Source organism: Epinephelus fuscoguttatus, linkage group LG18 (assembly GCF_011397635.1).
Source record: "Epinephelus fuscoguttatus linkage group LG18, E.fuscoguttatus.final_Chr_v1".
Taxonomy (NCBI): domain Eukaryota; kingdom Metazoa; phylum Chordata; class Actinopteri; order Perciformes; family Serranidae; genus Epinephelus; species Epinephelus fuscoguttatus.
In genome coordinates this window covers 15379173-15404826 of record NC_064769.1, presented here as the reverse complement: position 1 = coordinate 15404826, position 25654 = coordinate 15379173, and the positions used below count along the sequence as shown (strand labels likewise).

General features: G+C 40.3%; 1 protein-coding gene across 4 annotated transcripts in view; it reads left to right on the top strand.

The window, feature by feature from the left end:
* The first annotated feature begins 5785 nt into the window (after nucleotides 1-5785).
* znf462 (zinc finger protein 462) overlaps nucleotides 5786-25654 on the top strand; it is a 64165-nt gene continuing 44296 nt past the window's right edge. Inside the window, exons 1-2 of one of the 4 annotated variants that reach the window (XM_049603532.1) lie at nucleotides 5786-6937; nucleotides 7725-7812. The gene's annotated coding sequence lies outside the window, so the exon portion shown is untranslated. Of the gene's footprint in view, nucleotides 6938-7724; nucleotides 7813-7833; nucleotides 8043-25654 lie in introns of those variants that run through there. The other 3 variants (XM_049603531.1, XM_049603534.1, XM_049603533.1) reach the window with 3 other exon arrangements.

The following is a 25654-nucleotide window of genomic DNA, read 5'->3' as shown; positions in this document are numbered from 1 at the left end:
AGTCTTGTTAAAATGAGCATTAGAGTATTTCAGCATGATGTGGGAGAGTATGCCCTTAAGTGATTTAATTATGAGATTCAGAGCGAATAGTGAGATAGCACTAACATTAGCTCTTACTACTGTCTTTTATTTGATCCTAAATTTGAAATATGAAGAGTTGGCTTGTCGATGATCTGAGAAAAATAAAAAGCATCGTGTCCAGACGTACCTATTTATCTGCATACATTCAAAGTGCACAGATCGCTCCTACACACCATCAGTACCATCAGCACCAGAGCAGCAGTCACAGCCAGTCAGCCATGAGGGAAATGAGAGACATAAGCAAGAGTGGCAGAGCAATCCCTCAGTCCTTAGAAAGGTGATACACCTAGTGACAACATCTACAGATTAGAATATATCTAAATGAGTTGTGGACTGCTATGCAAATCACTGGGCAGCAGTTTACTGGCAACCTAAAGCCACGCTGCTTCTCTCATGATTGGGCCATTCCTTTGACATCAGAGAGTTTCTTAGAAACTACAAGACCGCATCAAAGGTTCAAATGTGAAAATGACTTTTATCTGCCTTGGTGTGTGTGTGAACGAATGGCTTTGAATTTGTTAGGTACTGATTGAAGGAAGTGAAAATGCATATTTGTCAACTGCTTTTTGCTGAAGGTCGGCGGAAAAGAATTGTAATGTCATAAAATGTTCTTTTAGTTGTCTTTTGATGAACAATTTACTCTTAATAACTAAAAATGCTCCATAAACATGATGAGTAGGAACATTTTGAGTATTCATATTTTCAGGGGAAACAGCAGCATTTTTAAATCTCGAAAGTAAAAATGAAATGCTCACTCTCAGTCCCTTGTTTTGTGTGCTGCCACAAATTGTTGTGTCCCACAAAATATATAAAGTGCTCTCATTCAAAGGAGCATTTTAAGTTTAGATTGCTGAAAATTGCATTCAGATTACACAGCAGGTAGCCTATATGTATTGTTCATTGTGCTATTTTGACATGTACTGTAAGTGCACCGTAATGATTGTACTGCCTGTTCCTGTTTGATTTGGAGGAAAATTTCACTCCCCACTACATGAGGTATAAACATCCAACTAAATAAAGGCTCAGAGACACCTGAACGACTGAATAGGGTTCTCTTTCTAGACAACCCGGACTCGAATATGTCTTGTCATTACTTTTTGTGGAACATCTTTACAGATTCTCATTCTTTTCATTGTCCGTATTTGCATAGTCCTGTTCAGACTCGTGGGGAGCCGGGCCCAGCATGAACTGTGAAGACGTCAAGGAAACAAGTGAGACAGGTCACCAGTCTGCAGGGGAAAAGTTACACAGACACACCTTTGGGCGACTGAAGGCCTCAAATTCACCTGATTTGCATCTTTAAACTGCTGTAAAACAACTGAACACACAGAGAACATGCAAACATGCAAATTTCACACACATCAGTACAGATCCAGGTTTGTTCTACAGAACAGAAGCCTGAGCAACCATTTCTGGTAATCCTGAAGACATTTATGAAGCATTTCTGACAAGTTAAAGGGCTTATCTAAATGAAATAGTAATTGAAGCATTAATAATTCATGATCATTTCTCCATTTAGGCACATGCCATGACAATTTGCTGGATGTAACATCTCCATCCGAAAGTCCTCGCAGGCAGCAGCCGATGGTTTTATTTCCATTTTTATGCACATTGTTATACTTTTGTAATTCAAGCAATCTCTCATACAGTAGCTGCTGTGTAATTTTTGGAGAAAAGGCAATTCTGGGGAGATGGTGTAGATACTGATGAAAGAAACAATAATATGTGTTGCCATTTCTTTCATCATAATCTCATAGAAAAATCCATTTCAATTAAGAAGACATGTCAAAATCTGTCCAACTATTGGAGGAATCCCTTCATGCTGCTGTCTGTCTTACTTGATAGTGTAAAAAAGACATTTCAATTGAACTGACACACACAGTTCATATGTATGGTTATGTGTTCACAGTGTATGTATGAGGTTGCTGTGGTATATGTGGGAGAAAAGTGAAAGAAAAAAAACACACAACATGCAGCACAATCGGATTTGTAGTTGTAGATAGTTGTCCATGAAAACCCACACTATCAGGGCAACAATCATTTTATCTCCTTGTATCTCCTCTGTACCCTCTCCGCTGGCACACAGCGCACCTCTCGTAATGTTCACTGACCCCTACAGGACTCTGCTGTGTCTCAATTCCAGTCTTGGGAACTTTTCAAGGAGGTGCATTTGAATTCTCACCAGTATATAGGCATGGATGGATTGCTGAATGGGCCTAATGGGCACAGGCCCAGGGGCCCGAAAGTGTCAGTGTCCCCCCCTGGCCTTCACCTGTGAAATGTCACTCAAATTAACTCATACCAATTGGGAAGAGACTCAAAATGATGACGGGAAAGATGGAAATAACAGCAAAGAGACACAAAATCACCTCAAAGAGACACAAAATGACTACAAAAAGAGGCAAAACAATCACAGAGACACATAATTACAATAAAGAGGCATAAAATTATCTCAAAGAGACAAAAATGACCTCAAAGAGACTCAAAATTGCCACAAAGAGACACATAATCACCTCAAAGACACACAAAATGACTACAAAAAAAGGCAAAGCAATCACAAAGAGACACAGAATGACCACAAAGAGACACAAAATTACCACAGACACCAAAATCCCCTCAAAGACACATCAAATGACAACAACGAGGCAAAACAATCACAAAGAGACACAAAATGACCTCAAAGACACACAAATGACTACAAAAAGAGGCAAAACAACCACAAAGACACATAAATTTACCTCAGAGACCCAAAATAACCACAAAGAGACACAAATTCACCTCAAAGAAACACAAAATTACTACAAAAAGAGGCAAAACAACCACAGAGACACAAAATGACCACAAAGAGTCACAAAATCACCTCAAAGACAAACAAAATGACAACAAAGAGACACAAAATGACCTCAAAGTGACACAGAATTACCACAGAGACACAAAATCACCTCAAAGACACACAAAATGAACACAAAGAGATACAAAATCACCTCAAAGACACACAAAATGACAACAAAGAGACACAAAATGACCTCAAAGTGACACAGAATTACCACAAAGAGACACAAAATCACCTCAAAGACACACAAAATGAATACAAAAACAAGCAAAACAACCACAAAGAGAAACAAAATTACCTCAGACACAAAAAATCCCCTCAAAGACACATCAAATGACTACAAAGAGGCAAAACAACCACAAAGAGACACAAAATGACAACAAAGAGACACAAAATGACCTCAAAGACACACAAATGACTACAAAAAGAGGCAAAACAACCACAAAGACACACAAATTTACCTCAGAGACCCAAAATAACCACAAAGAGACACAAATTCACCTCAAAGAAACACAAAATGACTACAAAAAGAGGCAAAACAACCACAAAAAGACACAAAATGACAACAAAGAGACACAAAATCACCTCAAAGACAAACAAAATGACTACAAAAACAAGCAAAACAACCACAAAGAGACAAAAAAAACCACCTCAGACACACAAATGACTACAAAAACAAGCAAAACAACCACAGAGACACAAAATGACCTCAAAGAGACACAAAATGACGACAAAGAGACACAAAATGACCTCAAAGTGACACAGAATTATCACAAAGAGACACAAAATGACCTCAAAGACACACAAATGACTACAAAAAGAGGCAAAACAACCACAAAGACACACAAATTTACCTCAGAGACCCAAAATAACCACAAAGAGACACAAATTCACCTCAAAGAAACACAAAATGACTACAAAAAGAGGCAAAACAACCACAAAGAGACACAAAATGACAACAAAGAGACACAAAATGACCACAGAGAGACAAAAAATCACCTCAAAAACAAACAAAACAACCACAGACACAAAATGACCACAAAGAGACACAAAATTACCTCAAAGTGACACAAATGTCTACACAAAACCAAGATGCGTAACGACTACAAAAAGATGCAAAGCCACCATCATTTCTGTGTCCTGCTCCTATGTCGGAGAGCTGGTGGGGTCTTTTACATGTCTGTGCCCAGGGGTCCATTGTCTCCTAATCCGCCCGTGCAGATAGGAAAGTATGCAGCACAAGAAGGTCCAAATTTTAATTCACCTCTCAGGTGGCACTCATTTAATCATTTTTTATTTGCAAAAAACTGAAGAAATAATTAACTGAAGCTTAATTAAGAATAAGATTTTCCCAGTGAAATGGTGATACATGAATATTAATGTACCCAAAAAAGTCAGTGGGCACCTTCTAAATCTGTACAGCACCCCCACTCCTCGTGCTCTCCCACCGCTCAGACCATCTGAATCCCTGACGACTGGTCTGTTTTTAGCCGTGCTGGATGGAGGCCTGGCACGGTGTGCGGGGGAGGCCGGACCAGTGGGGATGTCCTGGTGCAGTCTGTCCTCTGCTGTACGCTGGACTCCTGGCCATCCCATATTAATCAGATTTGCCGCAGCAACCATATGTCCAAGCAGCATGATAAACCCCGGCTGCTACCTGGCACCCACAGGACGCACTGTCAACACAGTGTGTGTATGTGTGTCTGCATGGGTGTGTGTATTTCACACATCGTTCCTCTGGAGACATTCCCTCAAAGATCTGTTGAGACGTCAAACATGTCATTGGCGTGAAGCTTTGTCTGTTTTTAATTTTTCTTGAGGATGCCCTGAGTAAAAGAAAAATGCATGAGTAAAGAAAAGGGCATCAGAGGTAACCCTGAAGGAGGAGGAAGTCATTTTGGGGCCAAGTGACGATTTGCCACACTGTTTTGGAAATACATGGGGTTATTTACGTCACACTGCAACAGGAGAACTGGCACTATGGACCTGCATTTAAAAAAAGCCTCATTCCTGTTCCCATCTGTCACCTTATGCTTAACAACACATTATATATTTCATATCCCCACATGATTCACATCCCAAGGTGTCACATATTTTAGACACTGTTTGTATCACACTGTTTAACAGCATTGTGGAGAATCTCGCCCTTGCATTAGCACTGGTGACACAGATAGGACGTTGGTGATACAAAGACTGACTGAATATCATTTCTTATCTGAAGCTTTCTATTAAATTCCACACAAAAAAATGTATTCCACAATCCATAATTCATAAACGAATCTCGCAAGAGGCAACACCAACACTTGTCAAACATGATTAACTACGTCTGTATCTTACACAAATTTAATTCCTCTCTGTGTCTCTGCCTGTAAATCAGCGAACAATCACTGGTGAGCCCGCTCGCAAGATTTGTGGCGGAGGTTTTTCAGGTGACACAGATAGGATTATCGGGTAAAAATAAATAAATAAATAAAACAGTTCCTGGGATTCAAACAACTTTTTTTTGAATGAATGAATAAAAACTTGCTGTTTAATTGAAAAAGAGTGAAGAGTGTGCAGAGCAGTGCTCATGCTTCTGTTATAATGAGGGCAGATGTTGTTATTGCCATCTACTGTCTGCAAAAGACAGAGAGCGGCGTGCACAGTACAGATCACAGTAATTACTATGAGCAAGTATTCAAAATAAACATACTGGCATTTAGATAATGTTGTGTATTAGTGTGTGTTTCATTATATTTTCCCATAATTCTGCAAGAGAAATAAACACAACTGAGGCTGAGTGTAACTTTAATGAAATTAAGCTTTATTGTGGATTTCAGCTGCAAAAAAAGATCAACTAAGGTCAGTTTGCATCATGCAATACATTCAAATCTTCAGTTTTAAGATACAAAAAAAACTCCACAATATCAAAAATATCTTAGAGTGCTGCAAAGTGACACACAAAAATACATTTTATTAAGCACATTAACACAAATTATTTTCAACAAGGCACCTAAACGCTCTCAGATGACATTATAGTCGCTCAATCATGCAAGGTAGACTCTTCTCCTCACTACCCACCCTCCCATGCGTGTATGTGTGTGTGTGTGCCCCCTTACTGCCGCTCAACCCCCTCCCACCACCATCCATCCACCCACCCTTACACTGACATACATCTGAGCAGGACCCTGCACCTTTTGTCTTGGGCTCCCTCTTTGTTAGCAGCTGGTGGACAGAGCAGCAGCCTGCAGCAGCAGCAGCATGTACACTTTACAATAACAGTGTAATGACAACATGCTGCAACATATCGGCCATGTTTATGTGTGAATGAGGGGCAGGATTAATTATGCAAAATGTATTGTTGGGGTTTTATTTGAATAAAGATGATAAAAGGGAGAGAGTGGTGATAATTAGATGGAGGCTGTGTGTGTTTTTAAACATATATTTCTATATTTTATTATGAATGTGTTTAAATATTTATTTTTAATTCATTGTGGTGGTTTAAATTCTGTGTCTATCTATCTATCTATCTATCTATCTATGCTGTCTGTCTTGTTTTCTGTCTGGCTTAAGTGTGAAGCAGCATCATCATCATCACCAAAGTGAACTGCAGATAACCCCATGACGTGGCAGACACACTATGGAAAGCCTATATAAAATTCACAGAGCCCCGCATGTATCTGGTGGTGGTCTGAGCCGCTGATAAGGCTTTGCAGGGCGATCTGACTTCAGTCTAGATGAAGGATGAGCTTCTCAGACATAGACGTTGTCCATCCTGCTGATGCTCCCTCGTCTCATCGTAAACTCTTGTGCACCCTCTGGTGCTTGCTAGTCTCCCAAACTTCTTTGTGTAGCCTGCTTTGCAGATTGTCTTCCTTGTCTGTGTGGTTGCTCATTATTCAGAGACAGACGGATCTCAGGTCATCTGCAGCTGCAGCAAAGGAGAAGCAGGAAAGATGGCGATCATCCATTAGACCGACCGGGCGCACGCATGAAATACGAGGACAACTTTTGGGAGGATCGCTTGAGGAGAAGATTGTACCAGTGAGTTTTTTCCTCTTGCACTATATTTCCAGTTTCGCCAAGATTTCGGCTGGGCTTTCAAGGTCTGCGAGAACGTCGGTATGGTAGATCATGGGATATAATTTGGAGAGCGCCTCGTGAATGACCTGGAAAGAGCTGATCCCCCCCGCCTCCACCACCTTTTCTCCTTTTAGTCCAGGTCCAGGCGACTTGGGAGAGGAAGCCGGGGCGAGATTTTAGTCGGTGGGCGCTCCGGCTGGCACCCATGCAGCCAAAGTCAAGTGGGTCTTCTCGCTTCCCAGTTAATATCCTAACCAACCTACCGCTTCCTCGCTATGTCGCCTTTCGGTCTGTTGTCAAAGTGACACAAGGAAATGGACGCGGCGGTGTAAAGAGGGGTCGCCTGCGTGTTTCAGCAGCACCGGAGCGGAGTGTTTTGTTATTCTGACATGTCTGGTCAGGGGAATTGTTGGCCCCGGCTGTGCGTCCCCTCTCCGGCCGTGCGTGTTGTTGCGCGTTAGCTTCATGGAGAAGCCATTGCACGGATTGCTCTCCTCTCCCAACCAGCCTCCATTAGCGACACAGAGGAGCTGGCATAGCCGCTGGTCCAGTCACACACACTCACACACTCACACACACACTATGAAAGCCATGTCCAGTGTGAGGAAGCAGCTCCTCTCAGCTTTTTAAAAAAGAAAGCTTATCTGGTGGCGATTGTGAGTCCACAGGGTTGGAGCTAGATGTCTCTTCATGGTGGTGGCTTTATATATATTTTATTCTACTGTTTTGTTTTTGCTCTCATTGCTAGGCTACGTTGTTAACCCGCCTGTCCCTGTCCCCCCCTCTCCTCTCTGCACTGTTTGGATGCTTATTTGCTGTCACTGGTCTCAAGTCAGGTATGTCATACTAGTAGGGCTTCACCATAAAATGGAGGAAAGCAGATGAGTCTCCAAGGAGAGCCCTGGAGTCAGACAGGCAGGATCCCTCACGCCAGAACAAAGGTTGTGTTCATAAATGATCGGCCACAACCTTCTTCTTCTTCTCCTCCTTCTACTTCTTCTTCTTTTTTCTGCTTTTTTCACCTCGGAAGTTGAGTCTGCTACAGGAAGCAGAAGAACTCTGAAAAGTGAGGTTAGATCCTTTGAAGGTTAACTCCATGGACTAACTTGCTGCTTTCATTTTTGCATGATTAAACACAATTTGGCTTGTGAATATGTGGGATTATATTTTTGTCCCCTGTGTGGTTTGCAGATGACACTTATGGACAGGACGTGTTTGTGATTATAATGGCCGAGGGACACATGGATGAGATAGGAATTTTAATGCTGAATAATGCAGTGTTTTGGCCATGCAAGTAGTTAATGTTCAACAAAGTAGTCTCAACACACACACACACACACACACACATTCTGTCTCCTCTGTGTGTGTGTGTGCGTGTGTGAGGGAGTGAAGTAATGGCTGCAGTTTCTTAAAGGAAGTTCTCAAGATGATTCTCTTTTTGTGTTTTGGATGACTTTTTGTGCGTCAGCTGTTGTCGAAGGCTTTAAATCGAAAAGTAAAGTGTTTATGGTGCTACTCGTAATTTGTAAACTAATTATTTACACAGGAGTTAGTGGAGCCTGCTGTTTATTGGCTGGCAAACGTGTGCTTGTTATTGTGAGGTTGCCTAAATACTTTAAAAGTTATTCAGACAAATGGATTTGGTCCATTTATGACTCATGTTGCAATGCACCCTGTGTCCACTGTACAGCCTTAGGTGACTTTTCACACATTATATCCTAAAGGTGTCTGTTGACCAGCCTGTCAGGAGAGCGAAGGAGGCGTGTTTTGCAAGCTGTAGTGTGTTCCTGTGGCAGTTACTGTGTGTGTATGTGTGTGTGTGTGGCTGTGCTACGCTCTGCAGTTCCCCTGGCCACTGTGTGAAATCTTGCTGACAAGGAGACTGTGAGCTTGACACACTGTGCTGCGACAATGCTGGGGCTGAGAAGAGCAATCAAAATGGTGGCGATGCTCCTTCTCCCTGGCGTGGCAGGGCAAACAGGTTCTCAAGGAGGAGCCGACAGAGGACGGCCGAGCAGGAATCTGCTGCGGTCGACACATTTGTCTCGCAGACAGGTGCAATGGATATGTAGTCTGGTGGATGGTGGATGTTCTGCAAATGAGCCCAGTGATTTAACTCTGGATGTGATTGTGATGTTTCTCTCTGGGATACTGTCTGTCTGCTGTGTCTCTGCGCACTCAGAGCTCCTGTAGTAACTTTCACAAGCCTTCAACACATTCTTGACTCTTTGTCGATTGTAAAGCTTATTCGTGCGACACTGGAAGCTAATCTGTGTGCTCAGGTTTTCACTTCAACTCACCAGCTAAGGTCATGAAGGTCGGGGCTGTTTGCTTTTGCTGCAGCAGAGATGGCATTTCTGGTACTTCTATAGTGTTGTAGTGTTACAATAAACCAAGGCTGGATTACTGACATGGGTATAGTAAGGAAGTGAACAGGGGCCCCAGGCTCTCAGAGGCCCCTGAAATCCCCAGGTTCTCTTTGTGGCAATTACTTTGTTGTCATTTGATTAATTATTTTTTTCTTTCTGGTAATACTCACCACTAAAGTAAATTAAAACCTGAAAAGCACAGAGCCCTGAGGTGGATCTTGACTTTTGACCTCATCTTGAGGCCCCATCCTGTAGAGAGCCTTTGTCTATACTGTAAAGTTGAAACTACAGATGTCATGATATATTGGTTTTGACAATAACCATGATATTTAAAAAAGAAAATACTGAAATCATTTTAATCACACATGCATGATTATATATTGTAAATTTTTCAAAGCCACTTGAATGATTTCACTTTGTCTCCCTCCCCAACTATGTGCAATCATATTTTGAGTGCTATTCGTTTACCAAAAATGAGACAAAACATATAAACAAAGTTAAAGATGACTCTCAGTAAAATAATTTTTTTCTCCAAATTCTCTATTGATATCAATATTGTGATTTTTTTTGGGCCTGATTATCATGTAGTGAAAATCTGGTAGCATGCCAGCCCTATAGTTGAAATCATTAGTTGAATAATCAGTTAAGAATTTATTTTATATAACTGTAAACTAATATAATTGCAAACCGTTGCTTTTCTTTGTTATCTAATGTATTGGTAAATTGAATATTTTTTGATTTTAGACTGTCAATCAGACAAAACAAGACATGAATATTTGGCTATGGGCTTTGGAAAATTGACAAAAAGATAAGTGATAAAAACAACGTAAGCTGCAGCCCTACTAAATTTAAAGTAAATTTAGTTCATATTTTGCTTGCATGATGTATATCTTTAAGCAAATGTGTACAGGGCTGCCCCAAATAGTGCAAAGGCCGCAGTAACATTAAATAATAGCAAGGTGATTTGCCGAACTTGTTGTGGATTTGTGATATGCCAGTGTCCTTTGGCGTTTCTGGCACTCAACTTTCACATGTAGTCAAACTGTTGCTTGACTGCTGGTGACTGACGATAAATGAGAGCGAATCAGAGTCACAAAACCATCGCTAAGTTTCTAACTAATAATAATTGATGTTGATGCATAATGAATAATGTTGGATACTTTAATCATTTCTGGGCTATTTGGGAATTGGTGAGTAATTTATATGTAAATAAATAGAGCATTTGACTACCAAGTTGGACCTCAATTACCATGGCAACCACTGAAGCTTCAAAGCCTTCAGGTCAGCCCTACGTGTGTTTAATCAGTTGAAACTAACTGACACACAGTCAGCCCGGAGCTCGCTTCTCCAGAGTCGAAATACAGGTTGGTTTCTTGAACTTTAGGCAAAACGTGTTGTTTATCCAGCTCTTCCTCAAATATCATCATATTTCTACAGTAAAGTGCCGTAATTTGTTCAAGGTTAAAGGTGTGGTGGTGTATGTATCTGCAGAGACTGTACAAACAGTAGCTTACGATTTCTACCTTTAAACATGCTCCATGTGAAATATATTTACACAGCCTTGATTTATTATGTGTTTAACATAGTATCTTGCAACATGCTATAAGATACTGTCATTTTTTTTTTTACTTTGACCTTTGTATAGGAGCTTTAATTTTAATTTTATTGTCCAACTTTTTGCCTGGCTAAGTATTTGTATTGTATTTGGAGGGCAACAAAGGTCACCCAAATCAGACTGGTTGAGTTTTACCTCTGCACAAGCTGTTTCATTCCCATTCTTTACTGCAGTTCAGCTTTAAGGTGACAGGGCAGAACTGAACTATGTATGGGAGATACTTTTAGAGAAAAAAAAATTACATAACTGGATTTTTGCAAGGTATTTCAGGATTACGCTTAAAAAGCTCGACAGAGAGGACAGAGGATTAAACAAGAGAGACTTCTGTGATGGTTTGAACGCTGGAAGGAAGTGGTTGTGAAGCTCATCACTCACTCTGATACTCTTTCTGTGTCTCTTGCGCGCACACACACACACACACACACACACACACACACACACACAGATGCACCCCCCTCCCTCCTGCCCTCCCTCCCTCCCTCTCCCCTCATTCACTCACTCACATTGGGTGATGCACTCCTCCATTCTTCTCTACCTGGGGCAGTGAAGAAGGCCAGGGAGACGCACAAAAGCAAATTGAAATGCTCCAGTGAGTGCTTTCTTGACATGATGCATGGCTCATGAGATGCAGCCGGGCCCCGCTGCTACACTTGTAAGTGTGCTGAAACACACAGGCCCCAGATCCAAAACACTATAGTCATTACAGCACAGCAAAAAAAAAAAAAAAAAACTCTCTACTTTCCGCTTGCTTTTGACCAACCTCTTTCACCCCGTAAACAAATTTCTTTCATGATTTAGATATTTGATTTAGATATGAAAGCACGGCATTGTTAGAAAAAAAAAACAGCCAGGATCCTTTGAATAATTCAGTGCTGTGTTGCTAGGTATAGGCCTATTTGAAACACTAAAAAGCAGCATCATGTCTGGGTTTAAATGGAACAAGGACGTGGCTTGCTTGAGGTGTCACTTCAGTTTCTGTTGTCAGTTGCCACGTTACACTGCTGCAGAACTGGTTCCTCCTCTCTGCTTTCCATCAGAACATCAACAGTTCAACGTCACCTTTCCCCTCCTGGAAAAAACAAGCTTGTAGCTCAGTATAGCTGTCTATCTTTGCTAGTTTATATAGGGGGGAGGGGGGTAGTTTCATAGAAAAGACGACTTCAGGTATAAAGTGGCCGTGCTGATGAGGCAGTTTGTCCGTTGAGATAAATTAAGCCATCTACGCGGCTTACTCAGGTTTCCAGCCTGAATTCAGGATTTATGCCCTTCTCTTATAAGACACAGTGAACCAACTCTGTCAGCCTCGAGCTGCCTGTGGTGGAAAAAAAAAAATCCTGAATTCTTTGGAGACGCCCGTTCCTTGGGCAGTGTGGTGCCACCGGACAAGGCCTTCATTGAGCAGGAACAGGAGTGGTCTTGTAGAAGGGATCCACACTGGCTCGGCCTACGAAGCAACAGAGCTGTCCAAGGACGATTAAATATTTAAGAGCTTGGAAAGGAGGTCTCAGTGGTAAGTTAATATTGATGGGTCTCTCATCTTTCCCTTCTCAAACTTGTTGAGCTGCCTCAAGAGGTCGGTTTTGGTGAACCTGGAGAGGAACCCTCACCTCTTCTCTTCTTAGATAAACTTACCAGGAGCTTTAAAAGAAAAAGCTGTCCAAAAAGGAAAAGTCTTTCATCCAACGTTTCTGAGAACAAACCACAAAGGGTTTGACGTTTCTTCTCATTTTTTATTGCTTCCTGTGTCCTCTTTTGGTCACTCTGAAATCCTCCATCCTGACTAGCTTGTAACCTCACCCACTCCCTGTAACTGTAGTAACTGCCATGTCAGGCTTACAAGGAAGTCAGCATTGCAGTGTTTTCTGGCAGTTGTCCACTGAGCACCACTTACAAGAAACTCTTCAGTGCATCTCACAGTCTTTTCTTGTAGTCTCTTTTCTTTGGGCGAATTGGTGGAATTGGATCCTGCTGAAGGCATTTTGATAGATGAAGCAGGACTGAAATCAAGGTTAAGACTTGTGATTAGGATGAGGTAAAAGGTAGATGGTTTTGCTCACAGCGAGAAAGAGGTGATCTCATCACTGTCATGCAAATAACATGCCTCACTTGATTGGAGTTTTTGTTTTCTAAGATGATAACCAACTTTATTTGAGACAGCAGCAGATTGATTTATGTCAGGAAATGGTTTCCTAGGAGAGATGGACTTCAAGGCTGGAATGTAAGATTTCCTGAAGTAATTGTCTTTGTGGAAAAACACTTCCTGGTTTCTCTCCAAGATCTGTCCTTGGACATCCTTCACTTGCCCGACTCTTCAGCAGTGTTTTATTTAGTCCGTGAACTTTGTGTGTTTCAGCTTGAAGAGGTCTGAATGGAGTTTTTTAGCCTCATAGGCCTGACTGTGAGCACGTATGGTTTATGTATTGTGTGCAGAGCAGCAAATAAATGAGTTTCCTTTGCCGTAGCCTACTTGTGTACAGTACTTGATAGAATTCGTTTTCTGAGAATTTTTCTGTTCAAGCTCGAGGGAAGAAACCTCTTGAGAAAACCAAATATATCTACCTATTCCTTCCAATATAAAATTGTAAAAATAAGCACGCCTGAGGCTATTAATTAAATTGTGCACTTAATCATTTTTGGATGGAATATTTAATCATGTTGCTGAGGGTTGCCCCAAGTTTTATCTTTTATGCTTTTCAGTCTAGAAAAAAAGGATTTGCACTTCTCTCATAGAAGCACCGAAACATGTTCAGAACCTGTCGGGTCACCTGTATTTGATGTCATCTACAGAAGACAACACATATTTTCTTAAAGTTTTTGGTGACAGGGTGATTGAAAGCTACATATTTAGAGGCGCTGTCCTCAGATCTCTCTTGGATGTTGTCTTCAGCTTGTGAAGAACAGCAGAGCCACACTCTAGGTGGCCATCTTTTGCAGCGAACCAAAAAAAGGAAAAAAAAAAAAAAAAAAACCACACATCTCACTTCTGCTTTTGCTGACTGCCATGACAGTCAGCAGAGGAACAGACAGGAGGGGAAGCTGCTGCTCGCTCAGGTCTGTGCTCTTAAAGTTAAACACTTCCATCTGTGTAACGAGATAGCAGAGCGAGCAGAGGCTGCTCCACTCAGCTGAGCAGGACAGTCAAAGACCTTGAGGAGCACAAAATGGTGGATGGCCATGCCACTGATACTCCAGCATGATTGGCAGTGTCTCCTTGGCCACAGTGGGGCTGGCTGCATGAAATGGAGTCCTCTGTGTGGAGCGTTGGCCCAGCCTCAGCTCTGATGCAGAAGATAATTCTGTCAGCCCCGAGAGAGAGAGAGAGACACAGAGACAGAGAGACGTTAGCGCAAGCCAAGTGAGGTGACTGTACTAAAAGAAGGTTGAGCTTCCAGAGAACTCAAACCATGCACGTCTGTCTGCTTCCACCTCTTATCCTCATTCAACTCTACTTGGTTTCCCAGGTTCTGACTTCTGCTGTTATCTAAAAAAAAATTCCCTTTTGGTGCTTTTTTGCATTTAACAGACACGTGGTGGCTAAAAAAAAAAGTTCACCTTAGATGAAAAGATTAATTTTTGGTTTTGTTAGCAGCAATAAAGGGAGCGACTATGTAAGGGTTTTCATAATCTAACCTTCACACCCAGCAGGCTTTAGCAGAGGGATTTACCAGCCCTCTGTTTTTGTTGCTTTGTGAAAATTTCAGGCTTGAAGGTCACATAAATATCTCTGAAAGCTTGTGATTAAAACGTGAATGCAGGAGATGTAAAAGACTGTAAGCGGCTACCTTTTGAATGGAGTAGTAGTTTTTTTTTAATTGTTGTTATTTTAAGGTGAGTTTTCACTATGACAACGTGAAGACAGTCGCCACACGGAAGACGACCATTAATTCTTGTCTCCTCCTTAATCTGCTCGGTCATTATCTTCTGTGCAAAAGAGGGCAAATGTTGCTACTGAGTGCTCTGTGTTGTAGCCGTCCCCCTTTTCAGAAGGAACAATCTGAGCCCTCTGCTAAACACAAAGCCTACCCTTGGAGCAAGGTTACTTGTACCATGATGGCCAGCTTCTTTTTTCTTTCTTTTTTCCCTTTTTTTTGGGTGCAGTTTTACAGAGAGGCATGTCGCAAATTAGCAAGTCGGATGTCTTTGATTGAGAAAGGAACTGTCTTGGTTTGCAAAGACAGGATATAAAGAGGAGAGTGAGCGCAGCGATATTAAGTATTAAAGGCCGTCTGACTGGGTGGGTGATGTCAGGTAACCATCTGTCAGAGAGGGACAGGCTGACACATGCACCGTCTGACCTTGCAGTATGGACGAGGCAGACATAAAATAGAAAACTATCATCTCTTCCTGGGATTAGCATAGTGTTGCAGACTGGGAGCCATACTTACGGCATTCCTCCCTCGCTCTTTCAGCCCCTCTGTGTCTGCCTTTTTGATGCGAGGTCTTGCTTGAAGGCCTCAGTCAGCAGAATACTTCAAGGTCCAGAGATCAAAATGCCTCAGTCCTTTAGACTCTGGTCGTTGTCCTTTATTATTGAGGTGACATCACACAAATGCTTTCATTTTGGTGTTGAATCAGATGATGTCCTGAGTATAATTTTGAAAAATAAACCAGGGCTGTAATATTATGTAAACACCCATAAAACAAAGGATTAATTTCTGCATCCACTGCTTTATTTTGTTCCATTAAACATTCAGTCACTTTTATAGGATGGTGGTAAGCGTACATGATCTTTTCCTTTACACACAATCGTCAAGGGTCACCCGGACCTGCAGTGGTGAGGCGTTTCTTTGTAACGCCCTCTGAGTGTGTCACCTGTGAAGGTCAGGCTGCAGACAGATCGGCAACGCTCACTAGATTGCAGCGTGTAAAAGGCTCTGCACCTGTATTTACCAGTCCTCCGAGACAACCTGGGATTACTGAGCTGTTTTTCTGAAAATTCACCAAGAATGTCCAGCTTTTTTCCCTCATTCATTCAGTTGAAGTATCCAGTAAAAGAAAGTTAAACACAAAAGGCTACTGTTTGTAGTCCCTTTGTGCAAGTATATAAGTATACTCATTAACTCAAGGTTAGAATTGTATTAAGAGTCAGTTAGTTGTATTGGAAATTAAGAAGTGAGCTACTTGTGCTTAATTGAATGTAATTAGATCATATAAAACTAGATTTTCAGAGATGAGCATGGGCAGCAAGGAGCCAACATTTCTGAGATGTTGCTGCAGAAAGACTCAGACATAAAATCAGATTTAAGACCCTTTAATTTTTTTTCTGGAACATAGTGAAGACAAACTTGGAGGAATTATGGCACCATGAGGACCTTATCTAGATCAGGTCATGCTGCTATGATGGATGGTCATGTAAAGAGGAAGCTCTAAAGGAAAAACTACCAAGAGGCCAACAGCAAGCTAAAAATAACCGAAGGGCTGTATAGCAGAGTCTGTCCACAGTTAGCGGGAGTTTCATGTGTTCTTAACACTTCTGAGCTGAGGGGTAGGGCTGCTTCTCACCAAAAACCACGTGTTAATTTTGCAAGCATGTGGTTCATTCCCATGACGGGAAATGGAACTTGTGATCTGATAAAACCAAGGTAGACTGTTTTGATCTTACCTCCAAAATATAGACCAATGGCACTGGCACATCAGGTACAGATCAAACAGTGGCTACTTTAACGCAAGCTGGTGGCCCATAATACCACACAGTTGTGTAGGCCAGAAGGGAAGAGAACAGTTTGAGACACTGAAGTTCTTTTCTGAGAAATGTTCTCCCTTGTAAAACAAAGGTATTTTATTGTTGCTGAGAGGAAATATCCTAAACCCACATATGCAGGTAAAAAAGATGTTTTTCCTCTGTAATGTAACAGCCGAAAAGCTTCTAACACCAGATCTGAAAGTCATTTTCTCCTGGGAAAAATATACCGTAGACAATTTCTAAAAAATCTATCAAATGAAAACAAAATATTTAATACAAAAGATTAGTTTTAGTGAGTTAATACCTTAAATGCTTGAGGGGGAAACCCACTTCCTGTCTTCAAAAAAGAAACCAGTGCATTCAAACATAGCAGTCCTCTATCATGGACAGACCTTCAGCTCCATTTAAAGCGATCCAATGTTGAACAGCTGCAACACATGGCAATTACAGGATGATAGAAAAGGGCAGCTATGCCTGTTTTCAAAATTCATACATGTCATTCTTATGGTCCGAAATCAGGCTCCCATTTACTGCTATAGAGCAGCTCCAGACTTTGTACTTGATGACATCACAAGTTTAAGACTTACTTCTCTGGTTTGTGGTTTTGACAGAGAGGAGCTCATGTTCTCACGTACTTACTGAACTTATCGGCCATGGAAACATGTTGGATTCTTAATTTAGCTGGTGTTCCCCTTTAACAGTAGCACAAGTATAGAAGAGGTCAGATTAATATCTGTCTGCTAACGTTAGCTAACATTAGCCACCACAAGCTACTAGTCATACCACTCCAAGAAAGGCTGCAGTAGTATGACGCCGCCTTTAAATTAGTAAGAGCTTTAATGCAAAGTACTTATGCTTAACATCAGACATTTCAGATGGCCTCGAGATGAAGCAGCAGAGCTAGAAGAATGTTTCTGGTCAAGGCCGTGTTAGCTGTTTAATGGTTGACCTACTTTTTTTGGTGCCATATGCTTCCTGAAGCAGATTTGTGGTCAGATTACCAATAGTGTTTTTAGTCAGGTGGCTGTTGAAACTGAATGACAATGTTGATGATTTTGGCTACTCTCAGTGACTTTAGGCCCATCCACGCTTGGTTGATTTATTGTTAACATGGTTTCAGTTTTAGGATCCACATCTGTTGCTGATGATTTAGCTTAATGTTTCTGCTCAATGTGAAATTTTTATTTAGAATATTGATCTCAGAGGATAACAGCTAATACAGACTCTATAAAAATATCACCAGCATTGGAAAGAAGCCTGAAGTTTGGATGTTATTTAAAATCACTACATTATAAGTCAAAATGTATGCCAACAGTTTGAAGGGACATGTGTGATGGCGTTACAGGTATATTTCCAGCTTTATCCTCCTGTTTTCTTTCTGTTGTATTTCATGCCATTCCCGTCCCTTTCATTCCATTCCAGCAGATGTCTGATGAATGTTATGACAAAACGTTTATACCGAACATTATTGATTCCTCACATCTCCTCTGAAAAGGCCTGCTCCATTGATTGGGCAGGTGGGATCGATGTCTCATCTCTGTGTATTCAGACTTTCTCAAATAAGCAGCGCCATGTGATCACATCATTTAAGGAAGCTCTCCGCTCTGATCACAGGCAGAGAGGAGTGAGGTCACTGTCCAGCTCACTGTTGTTCTTATCACTGAAAGGCTGTTGTAATGTAACAGATAGGCTCATCAAGACTACAGTAACAAGATATCTATCTGTCACATTCAGGTGGTTAGATTGTGATGCTGTAAATTAATTCCAATGTCAAACCCTGTTACGTTAAAGTGGGTTATTATTACATGTTTACCTGCATTTACAATAATCAGTGATCAAGGTATAAGAGGCCAGAGTGGCAGGCTTTCACTGATAGCCTACACTTCTAGTTAAAGTATGGTGGAGTTAAGACTAGAGTTTACTTACGGTAAATACATTGTAAAAATGTGGCAATCTGATTATGAAAAATCATTGAAAATTATATGGTCATTATTTATCTTACTTTAAATTGCTGTAGTGCTGAAACTTTCAATTAACTGATTAGTTGATTGACAGAAAATTTACTGACATCTACTTTAATAATCAATTTCTCATTAGAAACTTCTTATCAAGCAACACGAGTCTATAATCACACTGCTATGTGAGGCTGTACAGGTGAAGTGGTGCTGTAATCTGCATGCTAACATGTTCACAGTGTCAATACCGACATGCTGATTTAGCAGGTATTATGTCATCTCAATGACTGTATAAACTAATGGATGTAGCTGCCGTGATGTCACCCATTGTTATGTGGACTCCCGCCTCGAGTGTAGCATTTTGGCTGTCACCATTTTCTTTTATTTTTTTTGAGCCAGAAGTGACCATATTTGGATGAGAGGGTGAAGCTGTGGAGGAGGGAAGGGTGGATCTGACTCATAGACTGTTGCGACGCCCAGAGCCGATGAAAGGTTCAACTGGCGACACCTCGCAGATGGCGCATCACTCAAGCACCACCGCTCACAAATATGCATAATTTTAAGCTTTAATAAAATGGAAAAGGGCGAGTTACATAAAAAGTTATATAACAACCACCCCACCCCCACTCTGTTTTGGAGCCAGCCTCTAGTGGCCATTTGATGAACTGCAGTTTTTTAACCTTGAAGGTTGCTACTTGTGTTTACCATGTTGTCCATCTTAGATTAGCATGTTAGCATTTGTTAGGTAGCACAAAACCAAAATACATTTTGACCTGATGATGGAGCTAGATAAAAGTCAGTGATTGGGGCTCGGGTTCCATAGATATCTGCACCAAATTTAATGGCAACCCACCCAATAGTTGTTAAGATATTGCAGTCTGGACCAAAGTGATGGACAGACTATGGCAAAAATGCCAAATATTTGCCAGTTACAGCTCCTCAGATTTTAGAATTTGCTTATTTTCTTTTTATATTGCTGTGAAAATAAAACCCTTGGATTTTGGAGTATAGGTTGATCAAAACATGCAATTTGAAGACCTCACATTGGATTTTTGGAAACTGACACTTATATTTGTCCCTATTTTCTTAACATTTTAGAGAAGTGATAAACTGACTAAAAATGAAACTCTTGTAGTCCAATCCTGCAACCCACTGGCTATTGGTCTGACGACAACAGGCCTCTGGGGGCAACGATACGGTGTAGCCAGCGGATATCTGGGCCAAGACTTCCTCTTTTGTGTGCCAGTCATTCCAGCTAATCTCTATAAACAGATATCTGCATGTAAATAATAAATAAGATAATATAAAGCCAAATTACCATCAGACAATAGCCAATGGGTTCCGAGATTGCATCTTGGAACCCATGCAACCATCATCTTAACAGACAGTTAGCCTCCTATTCAGATGTGATTAGTTGATCCTTCTCAAGCAATAAATGGACTACAAATGGGTATCAGAGCACCTAGGATACCAAAATGTCCTGTTGCCTAAAGATTCTGCACGCATATGTAGATATCTGTTTACAGAGAAAAGTTGCAGCCCTACTCTTGTGCAAAATCTGCACCTCATTGTCATTTCCTATATTTTTCTTCCCTTGTTCATTTTTCTTCCCCTCTCTTCATTGTCTGAGCTTTCCTTTCTGCATGAAGACTTGTTTACTGTAAACTCTGGCATCTTCTTGTAGCAGGAAGCCAAACAGTTTTGGGTGCAGGGGGACAAAACACAAGTGTGAATTTGAATCGATCTGCTTTTCATGAAAATCTGTAAAAACCCGAAAGCGATGAGCAAAAAGCACAGCACTTACCTGCAGTGTCTCCACTTTACATGCTTACTAACACAATAATAGACACCCTTGCAGTGTTGTGGTTGAATCTGTCAATACGTTATTCTTCTGTGTAGGGATTAGGCAGCGGCACAGTATTGGAATATGAAGGTCATTCAGGTCGGACCAGCTTTTCTCTTTTGAACCAGTATTGTTATCTGCTACAGCGCTGACAGATAAAAGCCAACTGTGAGCCAACGAGAGTGTGAGCTGCACGCAGGCCAAAGAATCGCTGCAAACCAGACGCTGTTATTTTGGCTGGCTTGCATCTGAGGGCACCGTTCCTAATCTGAACCAAAATAACTTCCAAAGCATGTATTAAGAAAATTTTGGGAGATCCTTTTCAGGAAATATTGTTCTGTGACATATTCATGGCTTTAATGTGTGTTTTGAGATATTCAGGTGAGGCAAAGTTTTGAAAAACCCAACACAAGGTGATGTTAAAATTCAGACCTTTGTGTGTATTTGAGGTGGTGATGTTGCTGGTTCACTGCATTTGTGTGTATTTGCATCCTCTTATGAATGCTGTGCATATGTGGGCACATGGACATATGGTTGCATGTTAGCCGGACAGTACGGCAGTCGAAACGTTAATTACGCTTCCCAGTTATCCTTTGGCTGTGGTTTCAGCACCTGCAGCAGTTCCATGTCCGTTCACCATAAATAATACAGCAGGATTGTGCCAAAAACTATTCCATAAATGTGCCTGTTCACACTGTTAATATTGTCATTTTATTTAAAAAAAAATGTATTTGATTTATTAACATTTTGTCTGGCTGTTGTTTTAGCTTTTCAAATATGTGGATTAGCTGCTTTTCTTTGTCATATATGATAGTAAACTGAGTTTTATATCAGTGATCAGATGAGATAACACATTTTAAAATGCCAGTGGGCTCTGGGATGTTATGATAGGCACCATTTTTTGACATTTTAAAGACAAAACAAATAATAGATGGGAACAACTTTATATTGATGTGTAGTGTTGTTTTATGCCTACAGCTTAACTTCAGTAATAGTGCCGTTAAACTTTTTTATAGACTGACCTGTGATAAAAGCGAATGTGCAGTCACTGCACATCAAACCTTTTTTTTTGTGGTCAAAAAGGATGCTGAGGTTAAGTGAGTTCGCTACAGCTCAAACAGGAATGGCGTGTTAAGATTTCCCACAAATGTGGAAGGAGTGACTCAGTTGTCCTGACCCTCTAGTAGTCAGTGTCTCTGGTGGCTGTATTTGCAGCGGGGACATTCGGGCACTCAGTAAGTCTGAACTGTTTCAGGGTTCCATCTGAGTGAGCCTGTTCTCAGGCTGTTTCCAGGAGTTAATACAGTTAGAACCCTGTCAGGTCTAAGCACACATATCGTCCACTTTGAATACACTTAGCGCTCCCTTCAGCATGGTGGAATTTTCTTGATTTTACTCATTGTGTTTTCTCAATAACTTAAATGCAGCTTGCACATAATGTCTGCATCTTTTATACTCAGAGGTAAAACTTAAGAGGAAAATAGTGCTAAAGTTCTAAAAAAGACAAAAAAAAAGTATTTTCTTTGATGCTGTAGGTGCTGCACATGGAAGAAACTTCTTTTAAAGTACTGCTGTACCTTTGTGTATGTTTTCAAGCAGAGAACACACAAATCGTAAGTAATCGTAACTACAAAGTAGTTTGGTCTAGAGCTGCAGCAAACAATACTGTTTTTCACCAACAATTATACTCTCGATTAATTGTTGGTCTATAAAATGTCACAGAATAGTAAAGAATGTCCATCACAATTTTCTAAAGCCAGAGTTAATGTCTATTATTTGCTTTTTTTGCTTAACCAGCAGTCCTAAACCTCAAAATATTTATTCGGCTATCACATATGGCTGCAACTAACAGTTATTTTCATTGTCAGTTAATCTGTTCATTATTTTCTAGATTAATCGATTTGTTGTTTGGTCTATGAAATCTCAGAAAATTGTTGGAAAAATGTCAATCAGTGTTTCCCAAAGTTGAAGATAACATCCTCAAATGTCTTAATTTGTCCACAACCCAAAGATATTTGGTTATCTGTCAAAGTAAAGAGTAAAGTAAAGAAACCAGAAAATATTCATATTTAAGAAGCTGGAATCAGAGAATTTCGACTTTTTTTTCTCAATAAACTAGCAATACCGATAAAACTGATTATCAAATTAATTGGCAATTAGTTTAATAGTTGACTAATTGATGAGACGATTAATCGTTGCAGCTCTACCATCACATAAGACAAAGTAGCAGAAAATTCTCATAATTGAAAAGCTAAAACTAGATAATGTTAAGTATTTTTGCTTATAAATGGCACTTGCCAATTAGTTTTCTGTCAGTCGATTAATTGAATAATCAGCTGGCCAGATTCAGGTCTTCGTAAAACTGTTAATCTTAAACTGTTCCATATTAGGCACCAAATTTTGTCCATTTTAATGTGTTTTATGATTTGAAAACTGCTGCACTTCATTGATTAGGTATCCATTTCTTTTTATTTTTGTGCCAAATGACTGTTAGTCTACAAAACGCTGTAATATTATAACATTGTAACTAATATTGCAAGTTAAATGTTAGCCATCACAGTTGTTAATGATCCTATCGACAGTCTCTAATCATTGCTCTGAATCTCACACCTAATGATGCAGTCACCAGTTGTCGGATGAGTAAAAAAAAAAACAAAAAAACTTTGACTTTGAAACCGAAGCTTTACCTCAGTTTTTCTGGTTTCACAGTCCCTCAGTTGTATCTGGTAAAGAGAATGATTAAAGGTTTGGTGCCAAAATAAATATTTCTTGCTGCTGCTTGACTTGGCCCATACTTGCATCAGCAGATGTTGGGTTTCATGATGATGATTTGAGCCTTCAGATACAAAGCTACTGAAAGGCTGTCATACAGTGATGAAGACAGGTATTGTTTAAGAACAGACAAGAGGTCTTTGAGTAGTCATATTTGATGTAAATGCATCAGGAGCAATGGAATCTTTTTATAAAGCAACAGAAGATGTATCATTCCTGTAATATTTGAGGAGTATTTGAGAATATCCTTTCATAAAGCACTTGCTTCACTGTTCACCTCTACCGCCTTCACAAGGGTTGTTTAGTTTGATTAGAAAATAACTGACCTTTAAAAACCTTTGATTACTAATGAACAATGCGATCTAAAATGTTAATGTAATAATAAAATTACAATGGAAAGCATATTTTAAATTAGTTTAATTTGAAAATGTTTTTTTATTCATGGTCTGAATTACGGATACATTTTTAGAGCCTCATTATTTTGACTGAATATTAGTTGGTGTAAAGGAACAATGCGGAGATTCAGACACACAAAGGCCTTTTTTTGCACTTTCGGGAAAAACAGGTTGTGCAGTAAATGTTTACTAAACTCACAACAATAAGTGTGATAACAAGGGTGGGTGGGCAGGCTGCACACAGCGTAGGAAGACAGTGTCTCAGTAGGTGATCCGGTGAAATTAATGTGCATTGACAATTTGATATTAAGGGATGAACTGACCATTACACAAATTAAATTGCATTGAACAACAGACTTTGCACATGTGCTTGTCGACAACATCTTCATGAAGGTCTTATTGAATTACCTCATATTTTAAATATATTACAATTGTGCTTTGTTGTGGTGTGTCTCTGAGCATAGAGTAGAATTAAAACTAAAAGCAAAGGTGTACAATAAGCAAGTAAAAATAAAAACTTAAAAAAAATGACCTGAGCTTCAAGAATGTTCCATGTTGTTTAGAACATTAAGGTAAATACTGTAAAACTTCAGTTAGTAGCCCGGGCTATTATTATTTAAATCGCTGAAAACAACAGACCTCTATAGGGACAGGTGTCTATATGGGACAGGCCTTTAATTCCTTTCACACAAAACTGTTGCTCAGCAGTGATAGGAAATACAATCAAATTGTTATTTGAACAAGTATGAATATTAATTGTATAAAAATTACACTTTGAATATCAATTATGTGTTATGTTATGACACATGTTATACGGCACCTGGCATATCAACACAACACCACTTTATTCTGCTAACACAATATTCATAAGTCATTTTTATGAAAAACCCTCATGGACTAAAGAAATATAAATAACTTAACAGGTAATCGAGGAATGGACACATATTCTGACTTTAGGACAGCGGTAGGGAGTCACCTTTTGTTTTTCCCCCCTGCCCGTAAATCTTAATGAAGTTTGGTCTTCTCTGGTTTTAGTAAAATGAAATGAACCCACAGTGGTGGAAAAAAGTTTTCGGACACCCCGTGCATTTGTGAAATATTGCATTAAGAATCACTCTTAGGTCTTCAAGTACAATTACTTTTAGTACAGTCACAGCCAAAATACTAAATAAATCCTAAAAAAGCCATTAAAAACTTAAAATTGATTGGTTCCATAAAAATACATAAGAAATTTTGAGTATTGGGTCATTTTGGTACCAGTGATGAAGGTTGTTCTTTTTATTAAAAGACACAATTTTTGTTGCCAAGCTTCGTGTCTACATAAAGCCAGCACATTGGAAAGTTCTTCAGACACAAAAATGGCTAAAACAAGGAACCTAACGCAGGAAACATGCCTGAAGATAAAGATTCTCAGCCAGGAAGGGTACAGCTGCCGCCAGATAGCCAGGAAGTGCAGATGCAGTCCTTCAGCAGTTGGATACACTCTGCAGAAATACAGACAAACCAACAGCTTGGAAGACAAACCAAAATCTGGGTGTCCAAGGGTTTCTTCAGCAAGAAATGACTGCATCCTGATCCGCATGTGCAGGCAAAACCGCCGACTGACATCACAGGAGCTTCAGCAGCAGTGGTCAAACCAAACTGGTGTCCAGTGTTCCACCCACACTGTACGTGGCCGACTTTTAGATCATGGCTTAAGGTCCTACGAGGCTATCAAGAAGCCCCTGATCAATGAGAGACAGAGGTTAGCCCGGCGTTGGGCCCAGGCACACAAGAACTGGACAGCCAGGAATTGGAAGAAGATTTTCTGGTCAGATGAGTCCAGTTTCCAGCTTTATCTTCCTCCTACTAATGTGAGGGTGCATGAAGGCCAGGCGAAGCATTATCTCCAGCATGTACAGTACCTACTGTCAAGCATGGTGGAGGCAGTATCATGGTTTGGGGATGCATGAGTGCTGCTGGTGTTGGTCATCTCACTGTCTGTGATGGCACATTGAACTCTACCAAATATTGTACCATTCTCGAAACCCACGTGCTCCCTTCTGC